We start from the raw sequence: 23,019 nt of genomic DNA on the forward strand, positions 1-23,019 counted from the left end.
CTAGCATCAGGGAATTTCCCTTTCTTGCTTTTGGGCCTGCCTATGTGTATGTGTTATATTTTGCACAGTTTTTCTGTGTATTTGGATTGGGAAACGAGTGTTGCTGTGTCAGGCCTGTCTGCCGTATTAACTGGAAGATCAGTGACACATTTGCTCACTTGCAGTTACATCCTGTAAAACAGGTGTAACTCACTAAAACATAGAAGTTTCTGAATTCTGTCAGAATGGTGCTACTAGTGATGCAGCTGTGGTGTCACTGAGATTATTTTACCTCGCTCACAAAGCACTGTGTCAGACTGCAAGGATATATCAGTTGACATCATTAATGGGCCCTTTATAGTTTGATTGATCAGAGTGCTTTTGATTGCCTTGTGTTGCAACGCAGTTCTTTCTCATCAGCCATTCTTATGGAAGAGTTGCTGCAGTGGCCCAGTGTTGTTTTCTGAATATAGATATATCTTGGGATAGACCTCAACTTTTCTTTTAGTGATCTACTCCGTGCCATGCAGCATGTGGGATCTTAGTTCCCCAACCAGGGATAGAACCCACGCTCCCTGCAAGAGAAGCACGGAGTCTTAACACTGGTCTGCCAGGGAAGTCCCTAGTGATCTAATCTCCAGCTATCACAGCTGAATGGGCAGATGCCCAGGTTTCTGTCTGTAATTCAAGAACTCCAGATCTGCACACCCAAAAGGACATTTCCATGCAAAGATTCCACTGGTATCACAGATTCACCTTTCTTTTCATCTAGTGTCCTCTTACTGACATCCCAAGTCATCCTTCCTGTTATGTTTCCTGTTTCTGTCTATACCCTCACTGTCTTCTTAGTAACCCAGACTCAAAACCTGAGTTACTCCTGACTTCTTTTTCTTCTTCTACATGCAGTCAGCTGCTAGATCACGTTACCACTTTCTTATAGTAATCCTGTCTTTTCTCCTGCCACGACAGAATCAAGGTATATATTCTAGATCACAGTCTCTCATTATCTCTCCTAATATTCCTCTCTGATCAGTCTGTTTATCTTATCTTTAGCTCAGACCAGTCTCTCACGTTATCCTCCTTTCTCATCCTAAACTTTTGGTGAAGTTCCACAAAATGTCCTGTTTGTGGCTCTTTGTGTGTGGTGGGGATATTTTCCCTTTAGGCATATTAGGACATAACTAGGAAAAGAACCAGAAATGTATTTCCCGTTTTTGTTCTGTTTTAAACAAGTTAGTGAGTCATTAGGAAATTGTGTCTGTGGTGGTCAGGGAGTAGGGGAAAGGCTGATTCTAGAGACTGGACTTTCAGTCATTAACTAATAGGATGACGTAGAATAAATTACTTATATTCTTTGAGCCTCAGTTTCATCATCTATAATATGAGGGTTGGGGACTTCCCTGGTGGCACAGTGGTTAAGAACCCGCCTGCCAATGCAGGGGACTCAGGTTCAGTACCTGGTCTGGGAAGATCCCACATGCCGCGGAGCAACTAAGCCCGTGCGCCACAACGACTGAGCCCACGTGCCACAACTACTGAAGTGCTCATACCTAGAGCCTGTGCTCCGCAACAAGAGAAGCCACCGCAGTGAGAAACCCGTGCACCGCAACAAAGAGTAGCCCCCGCTCGCTGCAACTATAGAGAAAGCCCGCACACAGCAACGAAGGCCCAATGCAGCCAAAAATAAAACAAATAAATTTAGAAAAAAATTAAAAATATAATATGAGGGGTTGAATTAGGTGATTATATTATAGTCAGCATTTATTGAGCTCTTAATGTTCCAGGAACTGGGTTAACAGTATTTTCATGTGTTGTTATTTTAAAAAAACTTTTTATTTGGAAATAATTCTCAACTCACAGAAAAGTTGCAAGGATAAAATAAATAGAACAAAAACATCCTTATTCCATATACCCAGATTCATCTATTGTTAACATTTAATATTTGTTAGCAATGGAAATATTTGCATCTATGTTCATGAAGTGTATTGGACTGTAGTTTTCTTTTCACATGAGAGTAGTGCTGTTCTTTCAGAATGAATTAGTGTCTTAATTTGTTTGGGTTGTTATAACAAAATACCACATACTGGGTAGTTTATAAACAACAGAAATTTATTTCTCACCTTTTTAGAAGCTAGAAGATGAGGGTGCCAGCATGGTAGGGTGAGGGCCCTCTTCTGAGTTGCAGACTTCTTTTTTTCTTTTTGACCATGCCACACAGCTTGCGGGATCTTAGTTCTCCAACCAGGGATTGAACCTGTGCCCTGCTGCACTGGAAGCACAGAGTCTTAACCACTGGGAAATCCCCCGAGTTGCAGACTTCTTATTGTACCCTCACATGGTTGAAGGGGCTAGGGAGCTCTGTGGGATCTCTTTTATAAGAGTGCTAACCCCATTCATGAGGCCACTAATCATCCACCTCATGACCTAATTACCACTCAAAGTCCCACCTTCTAACACTATTACATTGGGCGTAAGGATTCCAACGTTTGAATTTGGATGGGGTTGCGGGGGACACATTCTGACTATAGCAATTGGGAGCTATCTTTTCCTTTTAGATTTTTCTGAAAGAGTTTTTATAGAATTGGTATTATTTCTTCCTTAAATAGAATTCACCTATGGAGCCATCTGAACTTGGAGATTTTTAATTATAAATTCAATTTCTTCTATAGATACAGAGCTGTTAAGCTTATCTATTTCTTCCTGGGTGAGTTTTAGTAGTTTGTGTCCATTTCATCCAAATTGTCAATTATTTTCATAAGGATATTCATAATATTTCTTTATTATCCGTTTAATATTTGTAGAGTCTGTAATAATGTCACTGATCTCTTCCTGATATTGGTAGTTTGTGTTTTCTGTCTTTACCTTATTAATAAGTCTGGCTAGTGTTTCATCAGTTTTAGTAATTATCTCAAAAATCAGGTTTTGGTTTCTTTGACTCTTTTGTTTTTCTGGTTTGTGTTTTGTTGATCTCTGCTCTTGTTTTTATTATTTTCTTTCTTACCCTTGATTTGGGTTTAATTTGCTCCCTTCTTCCATTTTTCTCATGAGGGAAGCTGAGGTATTTATTTGAGACCTTTCCTCTTTTCCAAGTTAAGCATTTAATCTATACAACAAAATTGGATGTGTTTTTGTTTTTATTCAGTTCAAAATATCTTTCTAATTTTTCTGTTGCTTCTTTAAATTTTTGGTTATTTGGAAGTTGATATTTAGTTTCTGTGTATTTGGGGAATATCCAGAGATCTTTCTGGTTTTTTTTTTTTTTTTTTTTTTTTTGCGGTATGCGGGCCTCTCACTGTTGTGGCCTCTCCCGTTGCGGAGCACAGGCTCCGGACGCGCAGGCCCAGCAGCCATGGCTCACGGGCTTAGTTGCTCCGCGGCATGTGGGATCTTCCCGGACCAGGGCACGAACCCGTGTCTCCCGCATCGGCAGGCGGATTCTCAACCACTGCGCCACCAGGGAAGCCCTCTGGTTTTGTTTTTTAATGTAATTCTGTTGAGATAAGAGAACATACCTTACATGATTTGAACCCTTTTAAATTTATGGAGGCTTGTTTTTTGGCCCAGAGTACAGTCTGTCTGGATAAATGTTCCATGTGTACTTGAAAACAATGTGTATTCTGCTGTTGTGAGGTGGTGTGTTCTGTAAATGTGGATTTAGCTTGTTGGTGGATAGCATTTTTCAAATCTACATATATTCTTACTGATTTTCTATCAACTTATTCTAGCAGTTATAACTGTATATAGGGAGGGGATGTTGAAATCTCTAATTGTGGATTTGTGTGTTTCTTTTAGTTTTATCAGTTTTTACTTCATGTATTTAAAAATTCACTTTAAAAGGTACAGAAACATTTAGGTTCCTCTTGATAACTGACTGTCATTTTGAAATGATCATCTTTATCCCTGCTAATATTCTCTGCCCCCAAATCTACTTTATCTCATAATAATATATAGTCAATCCTGCTTTCTTTTGATTAGTGTTTGCACAGTATATGTTTTTTCCCTTTTTTAAGTTAGACAATAATTTATTGTAGAATGAATAATACAGTTAGAAAACCAGAAACTTTTTTTTTTTTTTTTTTTTTTTTGCGGTATGCGGGCCTCTCACTGTTAAGGCCTCTCCCATTGTGGAGCACAGGCTCCAGATGCGCAGGCTCAGTGGCCATGGCTCACGGGCCCAGCCGCTCTGCGGCATGTGGGATCTTCCCAGACTGGGGCACGAACCCGTGTCCCCCGCATCGGCAGGCGGACTCTCAACCACTGCGCCACCAGGGAGGCGCTCCAATTTTGAAGGAAGTTCTACTGTGGGTAAAATGCTGTCAAATAGCGTTACCTGCTATGGAGAAATTATTCATGAAAGAGTCATTCGGTGTGGCATATTTTATTTTATTGTCTTATTTTAAGAAATTGCAATGGCCACCCCAGTCTTCAACAGCCACCATCCTGACCAGTCAGTAGCCATCAGCATTGAGGTGAGACCCTCCACCAGCAAAAAGATCATGACTCGATGAAGGCTTAGGTGATGGTTAGCAATTTTTAGCAATAAAGCTTTTCAATTTTTATTTATTTATTTTTAAACAATTTTCTTAAATTAATTACTTTATTTTTGGCTGCGCTGGGTCTTCACTGCTGTGCGTGGGCCCTCTCCAGTTTTGGCAAGCGGGGGCCACTCCACGCCGCGGTGCGTGAGCCTCTTACCGCAATGGCCCGCTCCCATTGCGGAGCATGCCGTGCAGGCCTCAGCAGTTGTGGCTTGCGGGCTCCAGACCACAGGCTCAGCAGCTGTGGCACATGGGCTCAGTTGCTCTGAGGCATGCGGTATCCTTCCGGACCAGGGATCGAGCCCATGTCCCCCTGCATTGGTAGGTGGATTCTTAACTACTGTGCCACCAGGGAAGTACAGTAAAGCTTTCTAAAATTAAGGTATGCACATTGTTATTTTAGACATAACGCTATCATGCACTTAATAGACTACAGTGTAGTGTAAACATAACTTACTTGCATTGGGAAACCAAAAACTTGGTGTGATTTGCTTTATTGCGATAATCACTTTATTGCAGTGGTCTGGAACTGAACCCAAACTCACAGTATCTCCAAGGTTTGCATGTAATAACTTTTTGTAGAGTCTTCAGTAGTCCTACCATGTGTCATTTTTGGGTCTGTTTGTATTTATTTTTCTTGTCATTATGGGTTAAATTTCTCTGGTTTGTATTCTTAATAATTTTTTTATTGGATACCAGACGTGAATTTAACTTTGGGTCCTGGATATTTTTGTATTCATGTTAATATATATTTTTACGTTTTATTTCGTTTTGGCTGCATTGGGTCTTCGTTGCTGCACACAGGCTTTCTCCAGTTGCGGTGAGCAGGGGCTACTCTTCCTTGCAGTGCACGGGCTTCTCATTGTGGTGGCTTCTCTTGTTGTGGAACATGGGCTCTAGCCGCACAGGCTTCAGTAGTTGTGGCTCATGGGCTCTAGAGCACAGGCTCAGTAGTTGGGGTGCATGGGCTTAGTTGCTCTGCGGCATGTGGAATCTTCCCGGACCACGGCTCGAACCCGTGACCCCTGCATTGGCAGGCAGATTCTTAACCACTGCTCCACCAGGGTAGTCCCCATGTTAATATTTTTGAGCTTTGTTCTGAAATGCCCGTAAAGTTACTTGGAAATATATCCTTTTGGGTCTTGCTTTTAAGCTGTGTTAGATGGAGTTTATCCTTCCTGTGTTTATTTTTATAAAGATACACAGATATATGTTTTCTGATTTCCTTTTCTTTCTTTTACAGAAATGGCCTATATGTGTTCTTTTCATTCATTCTTCCTTCATGCTCATAACTGTCTTTTTCCTTACAGTTCTAATATTCTTAGTCAGACAGTAATTACCCCTGGCCTAACTATTGCATTCGTCTCTTAATTAGTGCTCTAGTTTTCAGACTCTTTCCATTTCTAATGTGGTGTTCCAGTTGCTGTCGGAATGATTCTAAAGTACAACTCTGATAATGCTACTGCACTGCTTTTCAGTGCCTACAGCAGTGGGATTCACATTTTTATTATTTCCCCAATGGTAATAAAAAAAAAATACTGTGTTCACATCCTCATTGTGTGTATGTATATATTGGTTTATTTATACATCATATATATGTACTATTAGACATAAGCATATGTTCTTTTATAATAAGTCCATTGTGAAATACACCCTAAAACAAATTTTAAAGTATTTTAAAATTACGCTATATTTTGAAAATAAATAGTTAACATTAGAGTGAAATTATTAAATGGCAGAAGGTGTGTTTCAACTAGTCTTATCTCATTTTGAATGTTTGGGCTAACATCTTTTGGAGCATGATTTACTCGTTGTTGACTTTATCGTGTAACATACCTGATGAAGAGTTTATATACTTGCTATAAAATTGTCAGCTCCTCTGTTTTCTTAGTGTCCCTTGTACTTGCATTAGCAGTATTACCTCAAAACTGCCTTTTCTTTATGGTAATGTTAGTAAGCCTGGTTAAAATTAGATAAAGTCTGTTAATCTACCTAACTATGCATATGAAACATGCTGAAAAGAATTTCAGAATACTGAATGTGATGTAGGAATTGAGAAAGGGCAGCTGGGTCATTCCATATACTAAATGGGTAAAGCTTAATTTCGTATTCTGTCTTTGGATTAAAAATATATGTAGGAGGCTTCCCTGGTGGCACAGTGGTTGGGAGTCCGCCTGCCGATGCGGGGGACACGGGTTCGTGCCCCGGTCCGGGAAGATCCCACATACCACGGAGCAAAAAAAGATCCTAATAATTGATGCCTTTCTTTAATCTCTTTCTTGGGCATGGGAGTGAGATTTGCAATTGGCTTCTCACCAATAGAATATGGCAAAGGTGAAGAGAGTTTACAGATGTATTTAAGATCTCTAGTCAGTTACCTCAAAGAGCTGTTATCTTGAGTTGGCCTGACCCAATCAGGGAAGCCCTTTAAAAGAGCACCTGGAGGTCAGAGATGGGAGAAGTAAGCTGCTATATTGTGAGAGGGCCACACGGCAAAAACTACAGAGGTCCCTAGGAGCTGAGTGAAAGATCCAGATGACAGCCAGCAAGAAGGTGACCTTAACTCTGCACCACAAGAAATTTTGTGCCAATAACCACATGATCTTGGAAAAGGACACTGAGCTCCAGAAAAGAAAGCAGTTTTGTTGACACCTCAATTTGAAACTTATGAGCCCTTGAGCAGAGAATCCAGCTAAACCATGCCCAGATTCCTCACCCCTGAAAATTGAGATAATAAATGTATGTTGTTTTAAGCTACTAAGTTTGTGACAGTTTGTTATACAACAGTAGAAAACTAGTATACTTGATGTCTAGGATGGCCTTAGTATAATTTTATCTTTTCCAGAATGGAATAGAATCATACAGAAAGCCTTTTGAGATTGGCTTTTTTCACTCAGCATAACACCTGAGGTTTATCGAAGTTGTTATGTATATCGACACTTCCATTTTATTGTTTGATAGTATTCCACTTTATGGACATGTCATAGGTTGTTAGTCATTCTTATACTGAAGAACATTTGGATTGTTACCAGTTTGGGGCTGTTACAAATAAAACTATTGTGACATTTGCATGCAGGTTGCAGTGTGAAAACGTTTTTATTTCTTTGGGATAAATCTACGAGTGGAATTGCCGGGTCATATGCTGTGTGTGTTTGTGTGTGTGTGTGTGTGTGTGTGTGTGTGTGTGTGTGTGTGTGTGTTTTCACTGTTCTCCTCAGTTTATTTTATTATTTTTTTTAAATTGGAGTAAAATTGCTTTACAATGTTGTGTTAGTTTCTGCTGTACAATGGAGTGAATCAGCTATATGTATATGTACCTCTCCTCCCTCTGGGACCTCCCCTACCCCATCCCACCCATCTAGGTCATCACAGAGCACTGAGCTGAGCTCCCTGTGCTGCTATGTATGTGTTTAACTCTATGGGAAACTGCCACACTATTTTCCAGATTGGTAGTACCATTTTTTGTTCTCACTAGCAATGTATGTGTGTGAGTTGTTCTGCTTTCTCATTAGCACTTGATATTGTTGGTATTTTTCCTTTTATCCATTCATAGTAGAATCTCATATGGCCTTTAATTTGCATTTCCCTTATGGCTCATTATCTTGAATATCTTCCCTTATGTTCCATCTGAATATCTTTTTTTGGGTGCAGTTTATGTTCATGTCTTTTGTCCAGTTTCTAATTGGATTGTTTTCTTATTGTTGACTGTAAAGTGTTCTAGATAGAAGTTATTTGTTGGATATGTGACTTGCAAATATTTTCTCCCAGTGTGTGGCTTATCTTCTCATGTTTTTAGGAGTGTCTTTTACAGAGGAAAGGTTTTGAATCTTGATGAAGTCTAATTTATCAGTTTTTAAAATTTATAGGTTTGTTTTTGTGTTTGTGTGCATCATGTCTTAAGAACTCTTTGCCTAACTCTAGATGATAGAAAATTTTTTCCTTATATTTTCTTCTAAAAGTTTAATATTTTACATTTAGGTCTACAATTTCTTTTGAGTTAATTTTTTAATTAGGTATAAGGTTGTGTTAAGGTTTTGGGGGTTTTTTGCCTCTGGATGGCCAGTTGTTCCAACACCATTTAAATTGCTTTTACACCTCTGTAAAAAATCAGTTTGCCATATTTTTAAAAGGTTCTGCTTTTGGTCTCTCTTCCATTAACCTGTATGGGTTTTCCTCTGTCAGTACCATGTTATCTTGATTACTGTTGTATGCCCATATGATAAGTTGTAAAATTAGGTGATGTGCTTCCTTCAACTTCATTCTTTTTCAGGATTGTTTTACCTATTATAGTATCTTTGCCTTTCCATATAGAACTGTCCTAACTATATCTGCAAAATACTTTGTTGAGATTTTAGTAGTAAATACATTAAACCAATAGATCAGTTTGGGGAGAATTGACATCTTAACTATGTTGAGTCTTCCAGTTTATGGATGGTATGACTTTTCATTTACTTAGATTGTTTTTGGTATTTTCATCAGCAGTTTTTGGTTTTTAGCATACAGAGTCTATACATGTTTTGTTAGATCTACACCTTTAATATTTAATTTGTAGAGAAGCTATTGTAAATGGTATTGTGTTTTTACTTTTGGTTTCTAATTGTTGATTGCTAGCATATAGATAGTACTGGTTTTTGTTTTTTTTTTTTATGTTGACCTCTGTCCTGTGAATGTGATAAACTCACTTGTTCTAGGAGTTTTTCCTTTAGATTACTTGGGATTTTCTATGTAGGTTATCATGTTATCCGTGAATAGGGCCAATTCCATATATTCTTTCTGTTGTATGTGCCTTTTATATCCTTTTCTTGACTGATTTCACTGGCTAGGATTTCAGGGGTTGTGTTGAATAGGAGAGGTGAGTGTGGACATCCTTGCCTTCTTCTCAGTCTTAGTGGAAAAGCATTCAGTCTTTTACCATTGGTATGATGTTAGCTATAGATATTTTGTAGATGCTCTTCATTGAGTTGAGGAAGTTCTAGTCCTAGTTTGCTGAAAGTTCTTATCATGAATGTGTATTGAATTTTGTCAAAAATTATCCAGCTTTAATAAATACATGGTTGTTTTTTTTATACATATCTCATTGTTTTAATTGATATTTCTCGTGATAAATGATGATGAGTACCTTCTCATGTACTTATTGGCCATTTGTATCATTTTCATATGTGAATTGTCTATTAAAGTGTTTTGCCCATTTAAAAAATAATTTTTGATTTTTTAACAGTGATTAAACTTTCAGAAAAGTCTTAAGTACAATGTAAAAAAGATCTCTTTTCCTGAACCATTTTAGGGCCTTGTTACAATACCTTAATACTTTAGTGTATATGTGTTACAATTAAGGACATCTACATTTCCATAATACATGTATCAAATTCAGAAAATTACATTGAGCCATTTTTGCCATCTAATCTTCTGATTCCGTTTAAGTTTTGTTAATTGTCCCTGTAATATCCTTTATGCCTAAAGGATCTGGTTCAGAATTACATGTTGTGGGACTTCCCTGGTGGTTAGTGGTTAAGACTGTGCTTCCAGTGCAGGAGGCGTGGGTTCGATCCCTGGTGGGGGAACTAAGAGCCCACATGCTGTGCGATGTGGCCAAGAAAGAAAGAAAAAAAAAAAAAAAAAAAAGCGAAATTACATGTTGTATGTAGTTGGTATAAGGATTTGGTCTCCTTCAGTCCAGAACAGTTCCTTCATCTTTCCTTGTCTTTCACAACCTTGACTGTTTTGAAGATTATTTCATAGTTTTTTCATAAAATGTTCATTTTGGGTTTTCTTAGGTTCATCTTAGGTTTTCTCATGATTCGATTCAAGTTATGCATCTGTGTCAGGTATTATCAGAGAAGTGATGCTTCTTAGTGCATCTTGTCAGTTGGCTCATTATTTCTACTTGTCCTATTACTAATGATGTCTACTTTTATCACTTGGTTAAGGAGCATCTGCCAGACTTCATCACTGTAAAACTCCTCTTTTTTCCCCTTTTAATAACTATTTTGTGGGAGGGGCTTTTAAGCTCTGTGATATCCCATTCTTCCAAATTTTGGTTTGTTTATGTTGGTATGAAATCATGGTTTTCTATTTTATTCAGTGTGTTATAATCTGTTATTATTACTTATTTAGATGTTCAAATTGTCCCTGATTTGGCTGGTGGGAATTTTGTCAGTATGGCTTCTGTCCCTTTGACATATTCCCATCATTCCTGGAGTGCTGTCTTCTTTCTGGCAAAAGATGATCTAGGCTCACTGTGTACTTTCCCTGCCTTAGCCCTTATTATTAGCATTTCTCCACAGAGCCCTGGTTCTTTTAATGTGTAGTGGCATTTAGAAGCCAAGATGTAGGTTTTAAATATGCTTGATGTTATTGGGGTGTTGCTGATCCCAGTTCCGCTCAGTGAAAAGCAGCTAAGGAATATTTGAGTGTATTTACATACATATACAAATATGCACTTATATACATATATGCCCTTATATCTATATTTATGTGTAGTTTTATCTAAATATATTGAAAACCGTAAGTTTACACTAATAACACAAATTCTAATGCAAGCCCAGAGGGTTCATTCTACTTTTCTGCCTTTCCTTTCATATTTAAAAAAAATTTTTTTTTAAATTAAACATTAAAAAAAATAAACCTATTTATTTATTTATTTTTGGCTGCATTGGGTCTTCGTTGCTGCACACAGGCTTTCTCTAGTTGCAGTGAGCGGGGGCTACTCTTTGTTGCAGTGCGCAGGCTTCTCATTGCGGTGGCTTCTCTTGTTGCAAAGCACGGGCTCTAGGCGAGCGGGCTTCAGTAGTTGTGGCTCGCAGGCTTAGTTGCTCTGCGGCATGTGGGATCTTCCTGGACCAGGGCTCAAACCCGTGTCCCCTGCATTGGCAGGCGGATTCTTAACCACTGCGCCACCAGGGAAGTCCTCCATATTATTTTTAACATTCATTCATTTATTTTTATTTATTTATTTTGGCTGCGCTGGGTCTTAGTTGTGGCACAAGGGATCTTCATTGAGGCATGCGGGATTTTTAGTTGTGCCGTGAGGACTTCTTAGTTGCAGCATGCGAACTGTTAGTTGCATCATGCATGCGGGATCTAGTTTCCCGACTGGGTATCAAACCCGGGCTCCCTGCATTGGGAACACAGAGTCTTACCCACTGGACGAAGTCCCTCCCTTTCCATATTTGTAACTCACTTCTCCAGCAGTAAGAAATCCAACTCCTATTTTTCCTGTTATCTGTATATATCTAGTATATCTCTTAATATATTGTTTAATTTTCCCACTCTCTTATATAACTAATCTCTCCCATCAGTGTTGCTGCCTTTCCCTCATGAAGATGCCCTCTTGACGCCTCTTGAATTCCAACACCCTCTGCTAGGTTGGCCCCCATGGATGATGGCCTTGCCTGCTCAGACTCTGATCCCCTACATCAGGCTGCTGTCTCATATAAGCACCCTCCTCACCCAACTTGGGCTTTGATACTCTGCCCCTTGTCATTCCTTGTTTGGGAATTTCACCCTTTTTTAGCTCTCATTCCCATACCATGCTGCCCTCAAATGTGAATACCTTCTGTTCCCCACTCAGGCTCTAACATCCTACTCTTGGCCACTGGGGCTCCTTTCCTCACATTTCTTGTATACACACCTAATGGGAGGAAGAAAATAACAGCCCTTCCCCTTTTATTTTTAAATTGAAGTATAGTCATTTTGGTTTCCATTTGTAGATTTAAAAAATATATATACCCTGGATACAAGTCCTTTGTCAGGTATGTGTATTGCGGATATTTTTACCAATCTGTAGGCTGCCTTTTCAATTTTTTTGTTTTTTTAAGATCTTTCTTTAGTTCCCCTAACAGGGATCAAACTCAGGGCCACAGCAGTGAAAGCACCAAGTCCTAACCACTGGACTGCCAGGGAAGTCCCCGCCTTTTCATTTTTATTAAGCTGTCTTTGAGTAGAAATTTTCAATTTTGAGAAAGTCCATTTTAAAAATTTAATGAACGTATATAGTTAGTGTTGTTAGAAATCTTTCCTTTCCAATGAATATTTTATTACATTTTCTTCTATAGACGCTGTATATATTTGGCTCTTACGTTTAGGTTTGGCTCCCTACTCTATCTACTTTGTATCTAGTTATTTGCTCAGGTCTAGAATAAACATTTAATACTTTCAGAATTGCCAACCTATTCTCCTATGAAAAATCTAACTAGAGCTCAATATTTGTTTATAGTTCATTTATTTCTTTAGCCCAAGTGTACATAGTTAAAATACTGTGTTTAAGAATTGCTACTTGAGGGACTTCCCTGGTGATCCAGTGGCTAAGACTCTGCACTCTCAATGCAGGGGACCCAGGTTCGATCCCTAGTCAGGGAACTAGATCCTGCACGCATGCCGCAACTAAGAGTTCACATGCCACAACTAAGACCCAGTGCAGCCAAATAAATAAATAAATATTTTTAAAAGAAATTTAAAAATGGAATTGCTACTTGGGTTAGATCCACCCCTTCCCCCCTTTCAGTGTGGTTGTGTTATTTAAATACATAAAGCAAAAAATTTTTTAAGTATCACAGTATATTTTCTCTTTTCAAGCCTGTGGGAAAACAGGCATGTCATACTTTGCTGTTAGGAACACAAGTCAGAACAACTTTTTTTGAGGGGAATTTGGCTGTTAACAAAATTACATTTACATCTACCTTTTGACCCATCATTTCCACTTTAAGAATTTATCCTGAAGATACACCTTCAGTAATATAAAAGCACAGATTCACAAGGTTATTCAAGGCAGTGGCATTTCTATTTGTAAAATATTAAGAAGACATCTAAATGCCAGCCAGCATGTGGGGAAGTAATTGCATAAAGAAAGTTTGGTATGTCTGCATTGTGGAGTATTATGCAGCTGAGAAGAGAACGAGGAAGAATATCTATAAAATGAAAGAGTCATTTCCAGGATACTTTTTTTTTTTTGGCTGCGCCTCACGGCATGTGGGATCTTGGTTCTCCTACCTGAGATCGAACCCGCGCCCCCTGCATTGGAAGTGTGGAGTCTTAACTGCTGGACTGTCAGGAAAGTCCCAGGATACATTGTTAAGTGAAGAAAGTATTTTGCACTTTGCTATATATAGCATGCCATTTTTTTGTCCAAGGATGAAGGGGAAATTAGGTGTATATATTATCATTTGTGTAAAAAGAAACACAAGAGAAATAAGCTGGAAACTAATGAGATTGGTTACCTAACCAGGGGATGGGTAGGAATGGATTGGAAAGCTGGGGAGTTGGGGGAGGAAGAAAGGGATAAAGGGGGGCACTGTCGATTCTCTGAGTGTAACCCTTTAGATAATTGTGACTTTTATAACCATGTTATAGTTCACATTTACTTCAAAAGTAAAATGATAAAGATGAGGAATAAAAAAACAGTGTGGATTACAAACAGAAAAGATGAAGCCTAATGCTATAAAAGTCCTCTTGATATGGTCAGACACAGTGGTTTTGTTGTTCTTTCTAAAGGTTGGTCCTGTTGCTGTCTTTATTCCGGTTCCCAGTGTGGACTTTTTATCGGGTGGGCAGCCATCCTGGTTTGCCCAGGATTGAGGAATTTCCTGGGGTGCAGGACTTTCAGTGCTAAAATGAGCAAAGTCCCAGACACACCTGAGGCAAGTTGGTTACCCTGTCTGACATGCATATAGCTGTTTCCCTGGGAGTTCCTTTCATTCTCATCTTAGGAATTCTCATCACCTTTCTCCTGAGTTATAGCCTCTGTTTCCTATACCTCATGCAGGTGTTGTTTTTGTTGTTTATTTATGTAGCACATTCTCCAGTTGCTTCCTGAGAACAGGTGCATAGGAGGTAAATTATTTGAGACCTTACATGTCTTTGTTCTGTGTTCCATACTGGATTATGGGTTTGACTCAGAATTCCAAAAGATGTTATTCTATTACATTCTCTAAAACTGCTCTTGAGACACGTGATGCCATTCTGACTTCTTTGTTGTGTAATGTGTTCTCTCTGATTAGAAGATTTTAGGATCTCTTTTTCAATCCTGTATTCTCAAATTTCATGGTGAGGTGTTGCGGAATGGGTCTTCATTCATTGTGCTGGGCATTATATTTTGCCTTATTAAACCTGGAAACTCAGGTCTTTTAATTTTGGGAAAACTTCATGTCTTTTTCGGTTTTCTCTTTCTGGAACCTTCGTTTGTTGCATGTGGGATTTTTCTTGATGCAGCAGCCTGTTCTCTTTTTCTTTCGAGTCAGTTCTCTGAGAAATAGCCTATTGGTTGTTATTGCTGATTTGGGGGGGTATTATTTTAAATTACTAGCACATTGCTCATGTTCTCTGATGTTCCTTTATTTTTTAAAAATAGCATTTTGTACTTGTTTTTGGACTATCTCTTAGAGGACATTTGCTGTGAGATCTTCATTATCTCGGTTCCTCCTTTGTTTATTTTGGTTGCTATCCTTCGTATAACAGTAGTGCTTACTTATCTGGTAGTTGTTGATAGGTCATTTACACTGAGAACTGACAGATTCTGTGCTTGTGGGCACTGCTTGTTGACTGTGGTAGAGTGAGGATCTGGATGTTTTTTTGGAATCCCCCAATTATCTGTACTTTGAAGGTGTACTTTTTCAGGCTGGGCACTTTTTGCAAGAGGAGAGATCCTCCCATCTCTTGCCAGGTAGCCAAGAGTAGGCTGGGGCTGTAGGGCTGCCACTATTTGGGGAGCTTTGGGAGCCGTAGTTGGGGGAGAGAGCTAATGATGTCACCATTTTGTATATGGTCTTTTGACTTAATGCTTCCGTTTATGGAGTGTGGCACCTCAGTCTCTCCCCACTCCTTGAACTGGCGTCTTCTATTCCAGAACCTTTCTGGTTTAGTCCAGTCAGAATATAAATCTGTTTTCTTCTGGAGCTGGAGAAGGGTATTGCTTGACTGTTTGGGGACAGAGAGGAGATCTGAGGGGTCTGACTTCTTCTTTGGACTTAGAACCACTTCTCCTATTTTCATCCCCATGCCTCACCTCTGTCTGTAGTGGTTCCTGGTACCTCTTAATCCCTGCCCCCTTGGGGGTTTTTACAGTAGAACTGGCTTGCTCTTTGTGGCTTTTCCCTCTGCAGTCTTAGACTTCGGTTTTCTTTCCCCTGCTGAGTCATCACTTCTTGTCTTCCTGTTACTCATCTTCTAGAATTTTATTGATAGTTCTCATCTACTGCCTTTTCTTCCCTCTTTCTCTTTGTGCATTTGTACTTTTTAAAATGCAGCCATTCTAAATGAGGCTTCAGGAGTTTGCAGAGAGCTGTGTGTGTTCATTTCGCCGTGTTTAAATGGAAGCTGCAGCCTTTGTGCAGAGAAAGTGAGAAATGCCTTTGACTTCTACACCAAACCCAACCCTTGTATATGCCATCCAGGCCTATGGCCCTTGTTCCTTCCCAATAGCAACCAACTACTGTCACCAATTTAATGTGTATCCTTCTTACTCATACGTGTCCATGGAAAATGTGTGGTTTGTTTATATAGATGTATTTTTTTATTCCTTTTACCTACCATTTAATAGTGCATCATATCAATATATCTTTTTATTTATCCAGTCCCCTATTGTGGACATTTAGGTTTTTCACAATTTTTCCAGTTTTTCATTGTTACAAACTATAATAGTAAAATTGCTGCAATAATCATCCTTTTACTTTAGTAGTCTTCATATGCAAATGTGTGAAATTTTTCTAGGAGATACTTCCCTATCTTTTAATGGGAAAAATGGAGGTGATTTGGAGGTGCTGTGTGGGGCTCAAAAATATTTTACTACATTTTCTTTATGTGTTACACTTGTGATGAGAAAAGTTGAATTATAAAACTTCCAAATCTTTTCAAAAATTTTATCAAGAAGCATGTGCTTTTTTAATCGTCCAGTAACCCCTTATTAACAATACGGAAATCTGAAATATTTTGAGAACTGACAAAATTTATTTCTAACTCACTTGGCAGTAAAACCTGACTTGCTTAAACTCATTTGGTGGCAAATCTCTGATCTAGACTGACAAGGACACTTTAAACCTATTTATTTCACCTAGTATGTGCATATATGTTAATTCAAAAAATATTACTGTGTTTGATTATGGGTTGCTGGTGGTGTTAATATGATATATTGCCATTGTAAAATTCAAGAAATCCTAAGTTCGAAAACACATCTAGACCCAGGGGTTTCAGAGGAGTAATCATGGGCCTATGGTCACCATCAGCTAGGAACTTTGTTTGCAGATGTGGGTGGCACATCACAAATGAGAATTTTTCTGGTTGATGAAATCTACTTTTTTGTCATTAATGAGATCTCAGACAATTTCTTGTCTTTAAACTGTATTCCAAGAATGTGTTCATTTCTTAAATAACAGTTCTTTTCTTTGACAGCTGTAATATTGAAATTGCTTCTGATAATGCAAATGGATTTCAAATTCAAAGAACTTTTTTACATTAAGTATTTTTAAAAAGGATAAAGCCTTTTCTCAAGCATACACAGAGGTTGCTTTACAAGTTTTAATCTTTCTTTAGGATTCACATAACAAAGTTAAAACATAATAACGGACCATTGTCTAAAAATGAATTTTAACTTTCGATCTATAAACTTTCTATACACTTTAATGTTTTTAATGTGGTTTTTATAAATTTTGATTAGATTCTTTCATGTTTTCAGAGCTGTCAAATTTAGTAAGCAAATTTTTATACAGGTTTTTTGGGATGTAACTCACAGACCATATAGTTTACCCATTTAAAGTGTACAATTCAGTGGCTTTTAGTATATTCATAAACGTATGCAATTATCACCATTATATAATTCCAGAACATTTTCATTACCCTTAAAAGAAACCCCATACCCTTTAGCAGTCATTTCCTATTCTCCCTTCCCCCTAGCCCCTAGCAACTGCTAATCTACTCACTTCATTACTAGAGCTTTATTAAAAAAATAAAAATTAAAATTAAAAAAGCAGAGCCTCTCATCTTGTTCTTCAGGAGTGTCTTGGCTTATTTGTGGCCCATTGCTTGTCCCTGTACAGTCAAGTTCTACCAAAAAAAAAAAAAATCTGGTTGAGAGTTTTATTGCAATTTCATTGAACCTACAAGTCAATTTGAGAAGAGTTGACATCTTTATAGTGTTGAGTCTTCTTAATCAAGAACGTGGTGTAGCTCTCTGTTTACTAAGTTTTAAACCTTTCTTGATAAAATTTTGTTTTCTTCATAAAATGATTGTTTCTTTTGTGAGCTTTATCTCAGAGTAACATATTCTTTGTTATAAATTACATTTTCTAATTGCTGGTATTATTGCTGATGTTAGGATCGCTTGTGTTTTTAATGTGATTTTGAATCTTACAGCATTGCTGAATTTCTTGCTAGGTAGGAATCCCTTGCATCTTCAGTGTGGATAATGGTTTCTTCTAATTCCTTCTTGTTTCTTTTTCTTATGCATTGGTTAGGAACTCTAATATACTGTTGAATGGTCAGTACCTTAGTTTTTAATAATATACATTAAACAACCCTCAGATCAGTCTTCTCTAAGAGAGAGTACAGATTTCTTGTTGAGGACAGGTTTGTCAGACCCATAAAGAAAACAAAGGCATACCTGAAATTTGCTTATCATTTTTTTAGTTGTGAACCTAATCCTGAGTGGTTTAAAACTTCATCGGTTTAAATTTTAGCATTCCATTTTATTCATGTTTGGGGCTTCTGGTATTTACAGTGCATTTTATTTTTTAAAACATTTGACTTATGGGAAAATATTGTATCTGGGTTTATTTATTAATGCTGGTTGCTTTTTCCCCCATCTCTAGCCTCTTTGCCAGTTGCCTTGCCAAACTAATATATTTTATGTATTTTAAAAACATTTATTTGTGTTAATAGGTGAGCACAGGTAAAAATTATATGGCAGGTGTTCTTTGTACTATTTTTATTCTTACAGCTTTTCTTTAAATTTGAAATTATTTCCAAATAAAGGTGTTCAAAATCTATTTGTAAAGGAAATACATGCCCATTATCAAAATTAAAAAATGATTCAGAATAGCTATAATAAAAAAAGACAAGTAACTCTTTTTGTTTTTGGGGGGTTGTTTTGGCCATGCAGCTTTCAGAATCTTAGTTCTCCAACCAGGGATCTAATCTGTGACCCCTGCAGTAGAGTGGCAAGTCCTAACCACTGGACTGCCAGGGAATTCCCCCCCCCTTTTTTTTTTAACAAATAAAAACACTTGAACAACCAACTTCAAAAAGGAAGATATGAGAATGGCCAGTAAGCACATAAAAATGCACTCAATATCTTTAGTCATGAGGAAAATGAAAATTAAAGCCACAGTGAGGTACTCACTACATTAGAATGGCTAAAATAAGACTGATACCACCAAATGTTGGTGAGGATGTGGAGCACCTGGAACTCGCATACAGTGTTGTTGGGAGTGTAAATCTTTGGCTTTTTTTTTTTTTTTTAAATAAAGTTGAACATTCATCCATCCTATACCCCCACTATTCTATTCTTAGATATTTACTCAGGAAAAATGAAAACATGTCGATAAAAGCTGTGTACAAGAATGTTCAGAGTCGCTTTGTTCATAATAACCCAAATTTGGAAATAACCCAAATGCCTTCAACAGGAGAATAGATAAACAAATGGTTGCATATGAATGCTACTCTGTAATAACAAGTAATGAACTACTGATGTATGCAGCAGCATGGATGACTCTCATAGACATGAGACTGAGTGAAAGAAGCCAGACAAAAGAGAGTACCTACTGTATGATTGCATTTACATGTAGAACAAAAATAGGCAAAACTAATTTTTGGTGGTAGAAATTGGAACAACCATTGTCTCTGTGGGGTGGGAGGGGCACTGTAGAGTGGGGATTGACGAGAAAGGGGCACAAGGGAACTTTTAGGAGTGTTGGGTGTGTTCTGTATCTTGGTATGCATGTTTAGAAATAAATTTATTGGGCTTCCCTGGTGGTGCAGTGATTAAGAATCTGCCTGCCAATGCAGGGGACACAGGTTTAACCTCGTCTGGGAAGATCCCACATGCTGCGGAGCAACTAAGCCTGTGTGCCACAGTACTGAGCCTACACTCTAGAGCCCACAAGCCACAGCTACTGAGCCCGCACGCCACAACTACTGAAGCCCACATACGTACAGCCCATGCTCCGCAACAAGAGAAGCCACTGCAACGAGAAGCCCACGCACACTGCAACAGAGTAGCCCCCACTCGCCACAACTAGGGAAAACCTGTGCGTAGCAACGAAGACCCAATGCAGCCAAAAATAAATAAAAAAATTAAATTTAAAAATAAAATAAAATAAATTTATTTATTTATTTTTGACTGCGTTGGATCTTTGTTGTTGTGTGTGGGCTTTCTCTAGTTGCAGCGAGTGGGGGCTACTCTTTGTTGCGGTACACGGGCTTCTCATTGCGGTGGCTTCTCTTGTTGTGGAGCACGGGCTCAAGGCGCGTGGGCTTCAGTAGTTGTGACTTGCGGACTCTAGAGCACAGGCTCAGTAGTTGTGGCACACGGGCTTAGTTGCTCTGCGGCATGTGGGATCTTCCTGGACCAGGGCTCGAACCCATGTCCCATGAGTTGACAGGCGGATTCTTAACCACTGCACCACCAGGGAAGTCCCTTGATACACATTTGTCAAAACTAATCAGATACTATACATTTCACTCTTTGTAAATTGTACCTCAGTTTTAAAAAATAAGGGAAAGGACACAAGGGGTATACATTGCTCCAAGGACATTCTCCTGCATGAGCACAATACAGTTCATCCATGTTGTTGTGAGTAGCTGTAGTTCGTTCTTTTTTTATTGTGTAATATCCATTTATTGAGTATTAATCAATACATCAATTAATCCATGTAATGATTCTACTGATGGGCTCTTTGTTTATAACCGAAGTTACAAATGACGCTGTCATGAACATCTGGATGTGTACATGCATGTATTTCCCTAGGGAATCCAAACCTAGGACTGACATTGCTGGGTTATAGGATGTTCGTATCTTCAAGTGTAGCAGATAATGCCAAACCACATTCTTAAATGCCTGGATCCATTTTCAGTGTACCTGTTCCCTGTTCCACATCCTCATTAGCACTGCTTGGTATTGTTAAACTTCAATTTTAGCCATTCTTGTGGATGTGATGTCATCTCATTGTGGTTTTAATTTGCATTGTTTTGTGTCTTCCTTACTTTATTGAGGTTAAATACCTTTCCGTGTGAATGTTGGCCATTTGGATATCCTCTTTGGTACAGTGCCTAATACAGGTCTGCCTATTTTTCTTACTGGTTGCCTTTTTCTCTCTCTCTTTTCTTTTTTTTGGGGGGGAGGGGGAGCGTGCCGCGTGGCATGCGGGATCTTAGTTCCTGGGCTAGGGATCAAACCCGTGCCCCCTTCAGTGGAAGCAGAGTCCTAACCACTGGACTGCCAGGGAAGTCCCTGGGTTGCCTTTTTCTTATTGACTTACGCAGTCTAGATACAAGTTCTTTATTGGTTATATGAATTGCAGATCCATTCTTCAACTCTGTAGGTAGCTTGCCCTTTTTACTCTATTAATGGTATCATTTGCTGAACAGAGGATATTAATTTTAATGTAGTTCAATCGATTGATTTTCTCCTTTTTAAGATAATGTCCTGGGTGAGTCTTACAAGTGTTGGGTTAAAAGGTATATACAGTTTTTAGATTTTTGCTTACAGTTTACTTTCCCACTGGCTGTGTATAAACCTTTTTATACCATTTTCACTCTCACCAACAGTGTATATGTGATTTTCCCACACTCTTGCCAGAACTGGAGTTTTGGGGTCAGTTTTGACAATGTAATAGACCTCTTTTCTTCATTAAATGAGTATTTTGTCTTAGTTTGCCTGTATGATTCAGGGAATAAATTTGTTGCATCATTCCAAGAACATGGCAGTCAGTAAGCCTAATTGCAAGATTAATACTAAAAATATTCTTTAGCTTTTGATCCTGTGAGGAGCATTTATGGTTGGTAGGGAAAAGAGAGAAAGATATAAAAAGCCATTTTCTTTTTTATTAACTTAAGTCAGCCTGATGTTGGCTTAAATTAATGCAAATAAACTGATGAAGACTTAATACAGTAGTCCCCCGTTGTCTGTGGGGGAATATGTTCCAGGACCCCAAGTGGATGCCTGAAACTGTGGATAGTACCTAACTCTATATATACTATGTTTTTACCTATACATACATACCTATGATAAAGTTTAATTTATATATTAGGTACACTAAGAAAGTATAAATCAGGCAGAGCAATAAGTGCCAGCACACTACACTTGCCTTTGGGGCCATTATTAAGTAAAGTGAAGAGTTTCTTGAACACAAGTGCTGTGATACCATGACAGTCGATCTGATAACTGAGATGGCCACCTAGTGACGAATGGGTGGGCTATGCTAGACAAATGATCCACATCCCAGGTAGGTCGGAGCTGGACAGTGTGAGATTCTAGCACACTACTCAGAACAGCGTGCAATTTGAAACCAATGGGTTGTTTATTTCTGCTACTTTTCATTTAATATTTTTCAATCATGGTTGATTGTGGAAAGTGAAAAAAACCCCTCAGATAAGGGGAGGCTATTATGTGGTGGATCAAGGAATCCATGGAATTGATGAGTTAGAATTTTGTGGATTTTCCTTGTAAATTTCTGGCATATTTTTAAGTGATGGAATCATGATTTTACCTACTCTTTTTCACACACTTTTACTCAAAGAAGACATCCCCACCCCAATCTATATCTGCTCCTCCTCTCTCCATCCTCCAATATTCATTCATACTCCTTCCTGGTTTCGAGGTAGCTCCTAAGTTTTCCTTGGGGATGGGTAGAGTTTCATTTTGAGACTCCACGACAGAGACTGTTGGAAGAAGTATTTGTTAGGAGATGAAATTTGGAGTGGAACTCTCCTCTACACTCTAGCCTTGTTCCCACTATCTTACTTTAGTTTAGATCTTTATCCTTTTCAATAGATTTCTGTCATAATCTAACTCTTCTTCTGCCTCTAGACTTCCCATGGTTAACAGAATGAAATTCCTAAAACTCAGACCATTCTCCTGATTAATATACTTCAGACTCAAAAAAATCAGTCTTAATCCCTCAGCACAGTGCCATGATTATCATCAGCCCTCTTGCTGTCTCTTTATCCTCCTCACGTATCCAGTTTCCCACACACCTACTGAAGTCTGTGGTTTCTTTGAATTTGGAATGTTCTTCCACATTGGCTCATCACATTACCTAGGACTCCCTCTCCCTCCCCACTGGCAACCCATCTATTAACTGACTTCTTTTAAAACTGAGCTCAAGCAGCACATCTCCTTGGAAACCTTACCTCCCTGATCTTTATTTCCCTTCTGTACCTCCATGCACTCCCCTCCAGCTCAGTGAGTTAGATGTTCCCTGTTCTGGGCTGCTACAGTTCTCTCTGTATCCTTCTATCACTGTGCTTTGTATTGTTATAGATTTGACTTTGTCCTCTACTCATTTGAGCTCCTTGA

The 23,019-nt window shown here is 38.5% G+C and overlaps 1 protein-coding gene across 2 annotated transcripts in view; it reads left to right on the top strand.

Annotated features, from left to right (window-relative positions):
• ASXL1 (ASXL transcriptional regulator 1) overlaps nt 1-23,019 on the top strand; it is a 61,084-nt gene that overhangs the window by 26,506 nt on the left and 11,559 nt on the right. The gene's annotated exons all lie outside the window — the stretch shown is intronic.

Source organism: Kogia breviceps, chromosome 14 (assembly GCF_026419965.1).
Source record: "Kogia breviceps isolate mKogBre1 chromosome 14, mKogBre1 haplotype 1, whole genome shotgun sequence".
Lineage (NCBI taxonomy): Eukaryota > Metazoa > Chordata > Mammalia > Artiodactyla > Physeteridae > Kogia > Kogia breviceps.